This window comes from Macrotis lagotis, chromosome 4 (assembly GCF_037893015.1).
Source record: "Macrotis lagotis isolate mMagLag1 chromosome 4, bilby.v1.9.chrom.fasta, whole genome shotgun sequence".
In the NCBI taxonomy this organism is placed as follows: Eukaryota; Metazoa; Chordata; class Mammalia; order Peramelemorphia; family Peramelidae; genus Macrotis; species Macrotis lagotis.
This window is the reverse complement of record NC_133661.1, coordinates 1885484-1898713: the sequence shown is the minus strand read 5'-3', so window position 1 is coordinate 1898713 and position 13230 is coordinate 1885484. Positions and strand designations below refer to the sequence as shown.

The following is a 13230-nucleotide window of genomic DNA, read 5'->3' as shown; positions in this document are numbered from 1 at the left end:
CCCCATGTCGTCCGGGAGCCACGAGCCCTCCGGGCTCCTGCCGGCGCAAGGGGGCCCAGCTCCTCTCTCCGATGCCCCCCGCCCCGGAGACCCAGACAGCGGGGCAGAGGGAAGGGGGAACTAGCCGTTTATCCTCAAGCCCAGGGGGACCCCGTCAAAGTCCAGCCAATCCTCGCCCTCGTTGCTTCGGTCTCCTCGGAGCCCAGCTACGGAGGACCCAGGCTGAGCCCACAGACCCCTGGCCCTCGCAGGGGGTCAGGGGAAGGGAGGGGTTGGGCCAGCCAGGACCAGGTCCCGGCTCCTCCCCAGAACCTCAGGTCCGGTTCATTTGGGCCTTGGCATCGTGCCATCCTGAACCCGAGGGGCACATGGCAGCAGCCCCAAGTCAGTCGTTTCCTAGTTACGGAATCTGTATTTCCACTGCCCAGGACAAGACCTTTTGCAATGTAGGAAGCCTGGCCTCCATGGGCCTAGCTCCCCAGCTACTCCTCTGCAGCCCAACGGCCAGACCAAACCTCCTTCCTCCCAGAAGGACCATGGGGGGCTCCTCGTTCAAGCACCCTTGCGGATCAAAAGTCTTTTCTACCTGCAACGAGATCCCCCAATTCAGTCGGCATGGACTAAGTGGGCCAACGGGGGATACAAAGACAACAGCTTTGCCTGCCCGGGTGGAGCTCACATGCTACCCTGAGTTATTCCAGAAGCTGATGAGTGTCTGTTGACCTTGACTAGGAGGAAAGGTGTCTCCTTCTGGGTTGCAAAACTGCTTCCACGATCTGCCATGTGGGCACCTGGGACACACGAAGACCAAGTCTCGGGATAAGACGTGAGCATAAAATGAGAATAAAGGCAAACAAAACTGATCCCTTCAAAATAAGACAGGTTTTGAAGCCCTGCTCTGCCACTGACAGCCTATGGGACTTTGGGCAAGTGCCCACCCCTCCCTATCCCTTCACTCCCTCCTTGGTAAATTGAGAGGGTGCATCTGGATGGTCCCGATAGCCCTACCCTTGCTGTTCTACATTCTATGAACTCCAGTCTAGAAACTCAAGGGGAAAGCAGAGAAAGACCACAAGATGAGAATAGAAATGGCCACTTCTGAAAAGTCTGTTCTTCCTCTCCATTAGCTTTTGCTTTTGCACCCTCAGTAACTAGGGCAGAGTCTGACATTCGGTGACTATTAGATAAACGTGTGGTAGATGGAATTATTTTCCTTAGGAGCAAAATTATGGTAATAGCAACTAGACTGCTCTAGGTTAACTTCTTCCCCAGTCTAGTTGCTATTAACAAAAGGGGTTCGCCTGTTAACTGATACAGTTGGCCTGCCCAAGTGTCTTATAGGCTATCAGGTCTTCCACACATCCACACCCACCTCTGATTCTCTTAATCAGTAAGTAAGTGCTGGGTAAATCCGGAGTCAGTCTGACAATGTGATCGTGTGTTATCACTCTGAAGTTTAATGAAGCTTCAAGTTTTACTTTCTATTGAAGAATTGCAAACTAGGCAGCCTAAAACTCATTAGTTTCATTTTCCTCCCTAAGTTAATTTAAAATAAATTGTTTCAGAAGTTTGGAAACAAATTGGTGTGGGGTTTTCTCCACATTTTTCCCTCGGTGGAATATAAGTAAATGTGTTTTGGAATAGCCACTCTAATAGGATGATTCCTCCCTCAAGAGCCATTATCCTTAGAGAGAACTGAAAAATTCTAAAACCATTACAGCAGTTACATTCATGTCACTAAAAGCTGAAAAAGGCATTTCTTCCCAAATTCAAAGATAGAAAACAGGGCAAAATGAAGATTGGTCACTTTTATAAAGGAATCCAAAATTTGACTCACTTAGAATTTCAATTGCTAGACACAGCAGTTTCCATATTGAAGAGAGGGTCTTAGAAGCAGTGAGGGAATTGAAGGGATAAGGACAGCAATAAGTTCATTGCGGGACTTGACATGAATGGTGGGACTCTAGAGAAGCCTGGAAAGAATTACTTGGACTGATGCTGAGTGAAGGGAGCAGCACCGAAAGAACATTGTCCACATGAACAACATTGTAGGCTGATCAACTCTGATGGTTGCAGATCCTCTCAGCAGTTCAGAGCTAGGATGATCCTGGGAGACCTGGACAACCTCGTCATTCAAATAAAAGAAAAACACAATCTGAATGGACCCTAGGTTCCCTTTTTAAAAATTTCTCTTCTGCTTTTCCTTCCAGTCCCATGATTTTATTCTTTTCCCCTCAGTCCTAATTCCTCATACTAATATGTAAAGACTAATGACTAATATGTAAAGATATTCAACACAAATGTACATAGACTATTTGCCACTGAAGGGAGGGGGTTGGGAAGGGAGGGGAGAAGAAAATTGTGTCATTTATAATTATGCTTGTGGTTGAATGTTGAAAAACTGTCATAACAAGTAATTAGAAAAATAAAATAAAATATCAATTAAAAAATCATGGAAGTTGAGTGAACCTCACTGATCCTATCTTGTGACTCAATTCTGGAACCAGCCCTGTTCTCTTTCTATTCCTCTACAGGTCTCTTCTAGTTTCTGTCTTGTGTCAATCATGGGAATTGGGAAAAAAGCTTATTGTCTTGCTTGAACCTGGTCTGGTGTGGCTGGGAAGTTGGACCATTCCTCCTTGCTGCTTTAGAGAACCTTAACCAAGAACCTGGGTTATGCCCATTAAAACTCTGGTGAGGGGGCAGCTAGGTGGTGTGGTGCATAGAGCACTGGCCCAGGAGTCAGGAGGACCTGAGTTCAAATCTAGCTTCAGACATTTAATAATTGCCTAGCTGTGTGACCTTGGGCAAATCATTTAACACCATTGCCTTGCCAAAAAAAAAAAAACAAACCTCTGGTGAGATCTGAGGGCTGATGCAGGGCATTTTCTCACATTTGTACATCTCAAGGAGCCCATGTGTCTTATCTGAAAACAGAGCTCTTCTGGTCAGTCAGTTATTGTTGCATTATTACTTTGATTGTTTACAGACACTTGGAGGGAGAAGAACCCCTTTGCTTCTGATATCAGAGGACTGCACTTGTTCAATTTCTGACCCCCAACTTGGAAAGTCCTTTCCTCCAACTTTCCTCCAACTACCAAATGTGTATTGTTTCCTTTTCATCAATTAGCCTTATTTGAGTCATTATTTTGCCACGTATAAAAAGTCTGTCTCCCCCTGTACTGGGGGCCTAGGTCTAAACCAAGGAGGTCTGTTCTAGTTTGTTGAGCACTTGGCAGCATAGCTTAATAAATCATTTGCTCAGATCAAACCTTTGTTTTTCTCAGTTATTTTATCTTTCTCCCCACCACACTTTAGCCATGCTGAGTCAAATCAGGGCTCGAACCGCAGGCTTCAGGAAAACTCCCGAGATCGCTGGTTGATTTTTCACCCAATACTGCCTCCCAGAGGTCTGACTCCTGCTCTCAAATCCCTTTTCTTCAGAACTTAGGTAAGATTTTGATCTTTGACTTCAAGGCTTGGCAGTCACCTCAGGGTTTGAGGAGTTTTGGGTTTGGGTTATTTTAGGTTCACCCCAAGGATGGAGAATAGGGGTGGAGTAGGTTTTGATCCAGTTTTAGGTTTTCCCTAAGGAGTGGCAACAACTTTTAGAGTTCAAATTTGCCCCAAGGGGTGAGGTGGCTTAGGTTTAGATTTTTGATTCCCTCAAGAGAGGGAACCCCACAAGAGGGAATTTGGGATTGGTCCTTTCTTGGAAAGTTTTAGGCTTACCCCAGAAATTGAGAACATTTGAATTGTTCCAGAGATTGGGGAAGTTTAGATTTGGTTCACCTTGGAGCATGGGGTGACTTAAAGTTTGAGGAAGACCTGACAGGTGAGGAATTCTTGCTCTTCATGTGCTGCCTCTAGCAATGCCACCCCCCATCTCTTCTCCGTTCTGTTTCTCAATTCAATTAAGTTTTATTAACTCTTCATTGCATACGAGACTCCCTTTGCCCCAATCCCTACTCTCCTAACAAAGTTCAGACATCAACCCAGACACCTCAGGTTATTAAATTTCTCTGCAAATTAAAAGTTAATAGTCTCTGAATGTCAACCTGAGGAAACTCAGTCCCCGTGAGCTTTGGAACATCTATGAAGGAGGTTCAGCAGCCTTGCGGGCTTTCTTCTGGTTCCTCGGTTGAGTTACCGAGAACTGAAGCTACCGCCTAACTGGTTTTCATCCCCCACAGTGCTGGGGTGAAGGAATTGACCTGTTTGTTTTTCTCTCTCTCCCTCTCACCATCTCTCTGTCCTAAGTCTCAAGGAAAGGAAAACCAACAGAAAAATTACTAAAGGACTTCAGTTAAAGACTTTAGAATGATGAGGAATTTTAAGGAAGTTTCCTAACTAGAGCAGTTGTCCCAATAAGCAGACTCCCACTTTAGTTTTCAGTGGGGGGGTCAGGTTCAAAAGCTAGTCACTTAGGCAACTTGGAGATTTGGCACCTGAACAACTCAGCCCCATCTGACTTCACATGGACCATTTGTGTCCTATCTACAGTAGAGTCTTCAGAGCTTGTACTGTATTGTATTGAGCATCGACTTGCATTGATCAGGCACGGTCGAGCAGATGGTACCTTGATTCCAACATGGTGCTATTATTTGGTCATCCTGGAGAGCAAAGGACAACAACCAACCTATCAGGTTAAAAATGAAATGAAAATAATAATGAAAATGAAAATAAAAATAAAAATAAAAAAATTCTGCAAGACTGATTTCACCATTGACCTTGGTGGAATTATAGAAATAAAATTATAGAACTGCAATCTAAAAGAACTAAGAAAGACATCCTAGTAGATTTTGAGAGTCTGGAGATTAATCATTTTCACTGAGCAACAGCATCTACTGCCATATCTTAGTGAGTTTTGGGGTGCTACTATAGAGTATTGGTTTTAAGAAAAAATGAAAATTAAATTCTGTTAAAGTTTGAGGAGGAAGCAGAATACAGATCCCCCCCCCCAAAGATTGATAGCTCTATTGTTTCAGATAATGAAGGAATATAACTAGTTTCAAAACAAACACATAGTGAAGGAGGGGAAACAGTACACAGTCTGTTTTTTTTTAATTTATCTAAAATTTAGTGGTTCTATGAAAAGAAAAATCAGAGATCCCTCTGACTCATTCCAGTTGACTTCCCCAGTTCAGAGACTGCCTCCCTTGTTAGCCCCTTTATTTCAGAAAAAGGTTTCCAAATAAAGGTGTTGGAAAAATGCTGGAAGAATGCAGTGAAACGAGTTACATTCTAGTCACAGAAATTTATTCATGTGATTTTAAGAAAATTAACTCGTCTCTATTTGTCTCAATTCCCTGATCTATACAGAGGAAAATAATAATGACACCCACCTCCCAGGATTCTTGTGAGGATCAAATAATATCATGATTGTACAGTGATTAATGCAATGATTAGCATTCGGTAAACTCGATATGTTACCTTTTTTTTAGTGTTTTGCAAGGCAAATGGGCTTAAGTGGCTTGCCCAAGGCCACACAGCTAGGTCATTATTAAGTGTCTGAGACTGGATTTGAACCCAGGTCCTCCTGACTCCAGGGCCGGTGCTTTATCTACTGTGCCACCCACCTAGCAGCCCCATATGTTACTTTTTACTTGAAATTTGGAAATCAATTGTATCAGAAATGCTGTGAGCAAAACAATTTATTGGAAAATGTTTACATGAACTGATACAGAGTAAAGTGAGCAGAACCAGGAGGGTATTGTTCATAGTACCAAAGCAACAGTTGAAGAACTCTGAATGACTTAGCTCTTCTCAGCAAAACAATGATCCAAGACAATCCCAAAGGGGTCAGGGTCAAAAATGCTTTCCACCTCAAGAGAAAAAGTGATGCTGTCTGGATACAGCCTGAAGAATATTTTTATTCTCTTTCTTGCTTTTCCTGCCCCTTTCTTTCTTCCCTTTTTCAAGTCTTCTTCCAAAATATCTAATATGGACATGTTTTAAATATTTTACATGATTACACATATAGAATCAGATTGCCTTCTGGAGGGGTGGGGGATAGAGGGTTAGAATCAATACTCAAAACTTTTTTTAAAAAAATGTTAAGCATAGTGGATAGAGCACTGGCCCTGAAGTCAGGAGGACCTGAGTTTAAATGTGACTCAGAAATGTGATAACTACCTGGCTGTGTGACCTTGGACAACTCAATTAGCCCCAATGCCTTACAAAAATGAAATAAATAAATTTTTAAAAATATTTAAATTTTTTTAAATGTTTAAAATTGTTCCTACAGGTAATTGAGGAAAAGAATAAAAGAAAAAAATCTCAGAGGTCAGAAGTTCCTCCAAAATTTTTTTTTATTCTTTTTCAATATGGATAGTTAGGTTATGAACTGAACTGTTAAAAGAATGAGAAGAATAGATATATGAAAACTGTTAAATATGTAATGGGGTATATTTTGTTTTAAAACAGATAAAATAAGTTTACTATAACAATAGTGAGTTTTTATTTGAAAAATTTTGACTAACATAAAATTATGAAAATGTATAGGGTGGTTTTAAAATGTAATTTCAATATATCAATATGAGTCAATTCTCAAGTATTTTTGTATGTTTGAAACATCCAAATTTGGTTAGTTTTATGTAATAAGTAGAGGATAAATGACATTTAACTATTAGGGAACATGAGAAATTAGAAATATTCAAGCCCTGACTTGTGAGTAGTAAAAAAAAAAAAAAGAAAAGAAAAACTCAGTTTTCCTATTGCTTTGAGTTTTGTTAACAGAAATGGTTGTCTATTGTCATGAAGGCAATAGTAGAAAATGACATGTGGTGCAGTCTGAGAATCTCATTAAGTAAATGTCTGTATCTGGAGAACAGTAGAGGGGATAACCTTGACATGGAATAAGGTAGAAGAAGCCTCTTGACCCAGTTTTCCCATTGTGCTCTCTCCTTTCTGAATAGCAAATTTCCCCTAAGTTAATCTTAAATCTTGCTTTTGACACCTTGTGACTACATGATTGGCTATCATATATGACTCATACCTGGAATCAAACAGAGCTAAGGGAATTTTCCCCTATTTTAATGTTAGGTTTTAACTATGTCCCTCCTTTTCCTTTCATAGTAAATTTCTATTATTAAGGGCAAGTAAGTATAATACTTATCAGAATAATATAAATCTATTATTTAATAGATTAATCCTGGAACATCTCTGAGTTACAATAATAGGATACAAGCATAAAAAAAACTTAAAATTTTAATCTGTATTTGTGATCAATTTACATTATAGGGATGATATCCTCCAAAAGGGGGGGATTAGACAAAGTAATAAAACAGAGATATAATGTAAAAGTTTTCCAGTGAAATGAAATAGTAAATTTTGAGAAAGTAATAGGATTAGTATTTTTTCTCTGAGAATTATATGCATATTATATTATTGAATTTAAGATAGAAATGCAGATTTTGAATGTTTTACTAATAAGTTCACAAAATTGGATTAAAGATTATAAAGTTGTGTGTGTGTGTGTGTGTGTATAAGGAAATTGAAATTATTTCCCCATTTTGAAAGTTTCTGTTCAATAATTTTAAAAAGACAAAAGAGTTCATTTTATAATTTAGATTCTCATGAAAAAATTTTAAGATTCTTATATTAGGTAAAGATAAAAACAGCAAGCAGTATTTAAAAAGAACTGAAATTCTCTGAAGTTTCAGATTTGGAGAACTACATTTAAGCGATTGTACTAAGCCAACTTTAACCTAGGAATATCTACAAATAATTTGAAATCAGAGAAGTAGCTTCCCTTTCAGACTTGCCCTGAGAATAAGGGCTATTCCAAAATGTCCAAGAGAAGATATCATGCACCTTTCAACTACATGAGACATCTGAGAGACATTGGGAAGGGGTTACTAGGGACACAAGGAGATGATGTAAGTTAATATTGAGAATCATTTTATGTTTAAAATTTCTTAGTTATCTTGGTGACATGTAAATCTTCTCTTCTCAAAATCGGTGAACTGAACCCCCCAAATAGTTTGATCTGTAACCTGATCCATGTAATTCTAATTAAGAATTTATTAAAAACCTTATAGATTTGGTTCAAAGATAAGTGATCCATGGAGGGGGAGTGTGCTGCCTACTACCCCATAAAGAGAATTAAGGGAATTATTTCCTTTTAATTAACTGGCCTTATTTGATTGTTTTTAAAGTGTAAAAATCTGTCTGCCCTTGAACTGAAGGCCCAGGTTTAAGCCTGGAAGTCTATTCCTAGTTTGTTGGGCAATTGGCAGCATTACTTAATCAATCAGTATGCTCAGAAGATCGAAACTTTGTTTTCCTCAGTCATTTCATCTTTCACCCACCACAGCAGCCAGGAAGCAGAAAATCACATGTCAAAAGGAACCAATTTGAATCACAAAAGAGATTATTCAATAAAGATGAGCAATGACAGAAGCTGGGGAATAGTATAATCTTATAAAAAGTAAAATCAGCTTTCAACTAAAATTGCCTATTCTGCAAAACTAAGCATATTTTTCATGAGGAAAACTGGTTCTCTAATTCTGCCAAAAATTTGTTAGTCATTTACTCATTCAGTAGAAATCAGAGTTAGAATGTCTTTTGACATAAAAATTGTAAATGCTGAATAATAATAAGATAAAGAATATTTTAAAGCAAGGAAGGAGAAAGTGGTAATTTGATGTATATTTGCTATAGGAAGAGAGAGAGGAAGGGATGAGACAGAAATAGAAACTGGAATGGTGACTGCTAAATCAATTCTTGTCTGGAATGAAGGGAGATTAAAATTATATATTAGTAAAAGTTGAATTCCCAGAATTGTAATGGAGGGAGAGACAACTTTTCTCTATATGTGCAGATAAATGAGTTAGATTGTTAAAAAATAAAACAAGCTATGTTGTGTTTATATAACTATATAATATGATATATGTAGAGGAATACTACTTAATTATGAAGTTGAATGTAAATAGATTGAAATCACCCACAAAAAAGGAATAAAAGAATGGAATAGAAAAAATTATCACATATTGTACACAGGAAACACACCCAAAATAAAGGGACACATACAGATTTAAAGTGACAAACTGTTATATTTCAAAAAAAATGGCTATGATTAAAATCATAATTTCAAATAAAGCAGTTGGAAAAATTCATAAAAACATATAAATAAAATACCAGTATTAAATATATATAGATAGATAAATATACCAAATATCAAAGAACCTAAATATTTATAGAAAATGCTAAGTGAAATATAAAAAGCTATAGATGATAAGGCATTGATAGTAGGAGCCTTTAATGTTACTCTTTTGGACCTTGACAAAAATCACAGAAAGATAAATGAAAAGAATATAATAGGATTGAATAAAATATTAGGAAAAAAGATAATCACATGGGGAATTTTGAAAACTATATTTCTTTCATTTTCACAGAATGTAATAAAAATTTAACATGCTTTAGAGCATGAAGAAATCATAAATAAAAGTAGAAAAACAGAAATCTTAATACAACAGCAATTGCTGGAATTGGGTGAGAAAAAAAGGATTCACTTTGTCTCTCATGAGGGAAACTTTATTCAAAAAGAAGTAAAAATGAAATGAATCCAGGGGAAAGTGATCATCTCATCCTGAAGTTTATGATAGAGAAAGTGGGAAGATCTGGGCATAGTTTGGGGGGAAGCAGATTCTAAAGAGATAAATATTTCAAGAGAGTCAGTCCAAGAAAGATGATAGATGCCAAGAACAAAATTCTCAAGATGCAAATGGTAGGGGCAGCTAGGTGGCACAGTGGATAGAGCACTGGCTCTGGAGTCAGGAGGAACTGGGTTCAAATCTGACCTCAGACACTTAATAATTACCTAGCCATGTGGCCTTGGGCAAGGCACTTAACCCCATTTGCCTTGCAAAAAACAAACTAAAAAAACTAAAAAAAAAAAAGATGCAAATGGTAGTAATTCAAAAGAAGAGAGAAAAAAAGAGATTAATGTGGAAAGCGTAGGAAATTCAGAAACCAGCATACATTTTTAAGAGAAATGTTCATAAGATAGAAGATTGACCAAGCTGATTAATCTAAGAATGAGAGATAATTCTATAAAATAATGTTGGGAATAAGCTAAAATTGACCAGGGAAGTTAAAGATGGTAATGAGAAAGGGTAGGTATCTTGGGAGGAAAAGGGGAACTAAAGAAGAGATGGAAAAGTTCCTTGAGATATACAGTTATACAGATATACAGAGACAAACTTCTCTACCAAGGAGAATGATTTCTGCATTGGAGATGACAGATCAAAACTGAAAAGTAGGCGGGCAGCTAGGTGGCACAGTGGATAAAGCACCGGCCCTGGAGTCAGGAGTAACTGGGTTCAAATCCGGTCTCAGACACTTAATAATGACCTAGCTGTGTGGCCTTGGGCAAGCCACTTAACCCCATCACCTTGCAAAAACCTAAAAAAAACCCCAAAAAACTGAAAAGTAGGGAGATCTTGGTATTAATAAAAAAGAAAAGAAACTGTATCTCAATTTCTCTGATGAATCCAAAATAGCAGAAGACATATATCATTGAGTACTGAAAGAACCAGTGGATGTGACTGTTGAACCTCGATCAGGAATCTTCGACAGAGGGAAAGGAGGAGGATGGAGGGAATAAGACAGAATTCTAAGTACTTTACAAATTACCTTATTTGAACCTCACCACTCCTGGGAAGGAGGTGCTATTATTATTCCCATCGTACAGTTGAGAAAGCAGAAGCAGAAGTTAGTGTCTGAGGTCAAATTTGAACTCAAGGCTTAATGATTTCAGGACCACAGCTCCAACCACTGCCCACCTAGCTCTTTAAATGATGTGAGAGCTAAGAGCATATGTCTTCACTTGTCAAAAGGGACAAGAATAGTCTGCAAACCCACATGGGCTTGATTTAGATTCAGGGGAAAAGTGAGTAAAGAGATTGGCAAATACCTAGAAAGAAGCAATGCCTGTCCAAAATGAGTCAAAGCAGATGCAGCTTGTCCCTGACTTGTTTCTTTTTAGATAGGGGAATGTTTCCATTTACTTCAGGAGACCTTTCCCACCCCTACTTGACAAGGCTCTCACCCTATTAATTAGTCCCTCTATAGAAATCATGCTTGGAAAGGCCTTCAGTCTGGGGCCTCCCTCTAAGCATTATTTCCTCCTCCATGAAGATCATTTGTACCTATTTATTTGCACAGTCTCCCCAACTAGATTGTAAGCTCTTTGAGGACAGCGAACTCTTTGGCCTCGTTTTGTGTTTCAATGCTTCCTCTCTGACGTTCAGTAGGTGTTCGATCCACGTTTTGATTGGTTGATTGATTGACTTCCTTTTGTATCCCCCCAACAGAACGAGTTCTGAGACAGCAAGGGCTTAGTTTTCCTTTCTTTGTATTCCCAATCCCTCACCTTGCTTGGTGTTTACTGGCTTGATAGAGTTTTCCTAGGTTTTAGTGAAACATCTAGTAAAGTAAACTACTTTAGTAAAGTTTTGGTCAAGCATCTCTTACTATTCCTGGAGAGAAGAGGGAGAGGACTAGAGGATCATGCAATTTGATCAATTCAGACATGGTTGGTTGAAGAGGGAATGAATACTCTAGTGAGACCAGCCAAGGTCACCCCAATTCCAGTCTGAAAAGGGTGAACAGCAGAAGCAAAGACATGGAGGGGGAGTCTTTGGATGGAAAATGGAGATTCTCTGTAGAAAGGGAGGCAACATGAATATCTTGATGGCCCATGGAGAGCCAGGCTGACACTGAATGGTGCACCAGAGCACCTACTGCCCTAATCCTCTCTCCTAGACACAATTTCCAAAGGAGGAAGGGAAGTAAAAACCACTGTACTGAAAATAATTACTCTAAAGCAACAGAGGGAAAAACTAATTACTGAGGCTTAAGGAGAGAGAGAACTTTCGATACCGGAAGAATTTCTCTAAAAGAAACACAAGTAGCACTAGCCTTGGAGTCAGGAGAACCTGAGTTCAGATCTGACCTCAGACACTTGGTAATTGCCTAACTGTGTGACTTTGGGCAATTCAGTTAACCCCATTGCCTTAAATAAATAAATTAAAAATTTAAAAATAAAAAAAAATAAAAGAAAGACAAGTTTTCTATGCTTTCCAGCCTGGAGCTAAGGGAGTCAAAGTGAAGATGCTTCTGTCCATCCTAAAAGCTTAAGGATCTTTGTCATAACTGAAGAAAGCACAATAACTCCCCACTCAGGTTGAAGGTAGAAAAAAACAGGTGGAAGCTGTCCATCAAGGAGTGAACCCAGGAGAGCAACAGAGATGCTGCACCTGGAGAGGTGCCAGAGAAGGTATAACATTGTCATCACAATGGGTCTCATCATGCACTCCAAATTGTCCCAACAAACATGTATTAATCACCTGTGGATAAAGCTCTATGCTTATCTCTGGGGATAAAAGGTCAAAGAGAAAACAGTCCTTGCCCCAAAGAGACTTCATTCTATCGTGAGAGAGAAAATACAAATGACCGAGGACAGATGTGGCTCTTTGAGGAGAGGACATTGAGGGGCCTGGGAAATGTATCCTGCTGTAAGTAAACTTTCAATTTGAAGCAGAGGGAAGAAAAAAGTTTCTTCCAGGTACAGCAGACAGCCTCAAGAAAGGATAGTAGAGGGGGCGGCTAGGTGGAGCAGTGGATAGAGCAACAGCCCTGGAGTCAGGAGGACCTGGGTTCAAATCCGACCTCAGACACTTAATAATTACCTAGCCATGTGGCCTTTGGGCAAGCCACTTAACCCTGTTTGCCTTGCAAAAACCTAAAAAAAAAAAAAAAAAAAAAAAAAGGATAGTAGAAGGAGCCAGAATGTGCAATGCCAAGGAAGGGCAAGAAGCCCAGTTTGTCTAGAATGCTCTGTGAACCTGTAAAGGAAGGCTGGGGCTGGATGGAAAAGGGCTGGGAATATCATGCTGAGGCACCTGGCATTGACTCTGGAGGCAGTGAAGGATCATTGAGGGCTCCTGAACAAAGGAACTTACATTTACTTTGTCCTAGACACTGCCTTAAGCATGGGCATATGAGTGATGTAAGCAAGATAGGCTCTGACCTCCAGGAGGGAGGAAGATAACCTATGAAGTGAGGCAGCAAGTGGGGGGGGGGGGGTGAAGCAGTGACAAAGGCAACATAGGGAGGGTGGCTTCTGGGAAAGAGAAGAGGAAAACTTATCTGCCAGATCCTAGGGTCCAGGAGAGAGTGAATAATGAGGAGCTCAGAGGGTGAGATGGCCTTGTTGGAAAATGA

General features: G+C 39.4%; 1 protein-coding gene across 1 annotated transcript in view; it reads right to left on the bottom strand.

Moving 5' to 3' along the window:
* The window catches only part of STK32C (serine/threonine kinase 32C), a 194627-nt gene that overhangs the window by 175512 nt on the left and 5885 nt on the right, over window positions 1–13230 (bottom strand). The gene's annotated exons all lie outside the window — the stretch shown is intronic.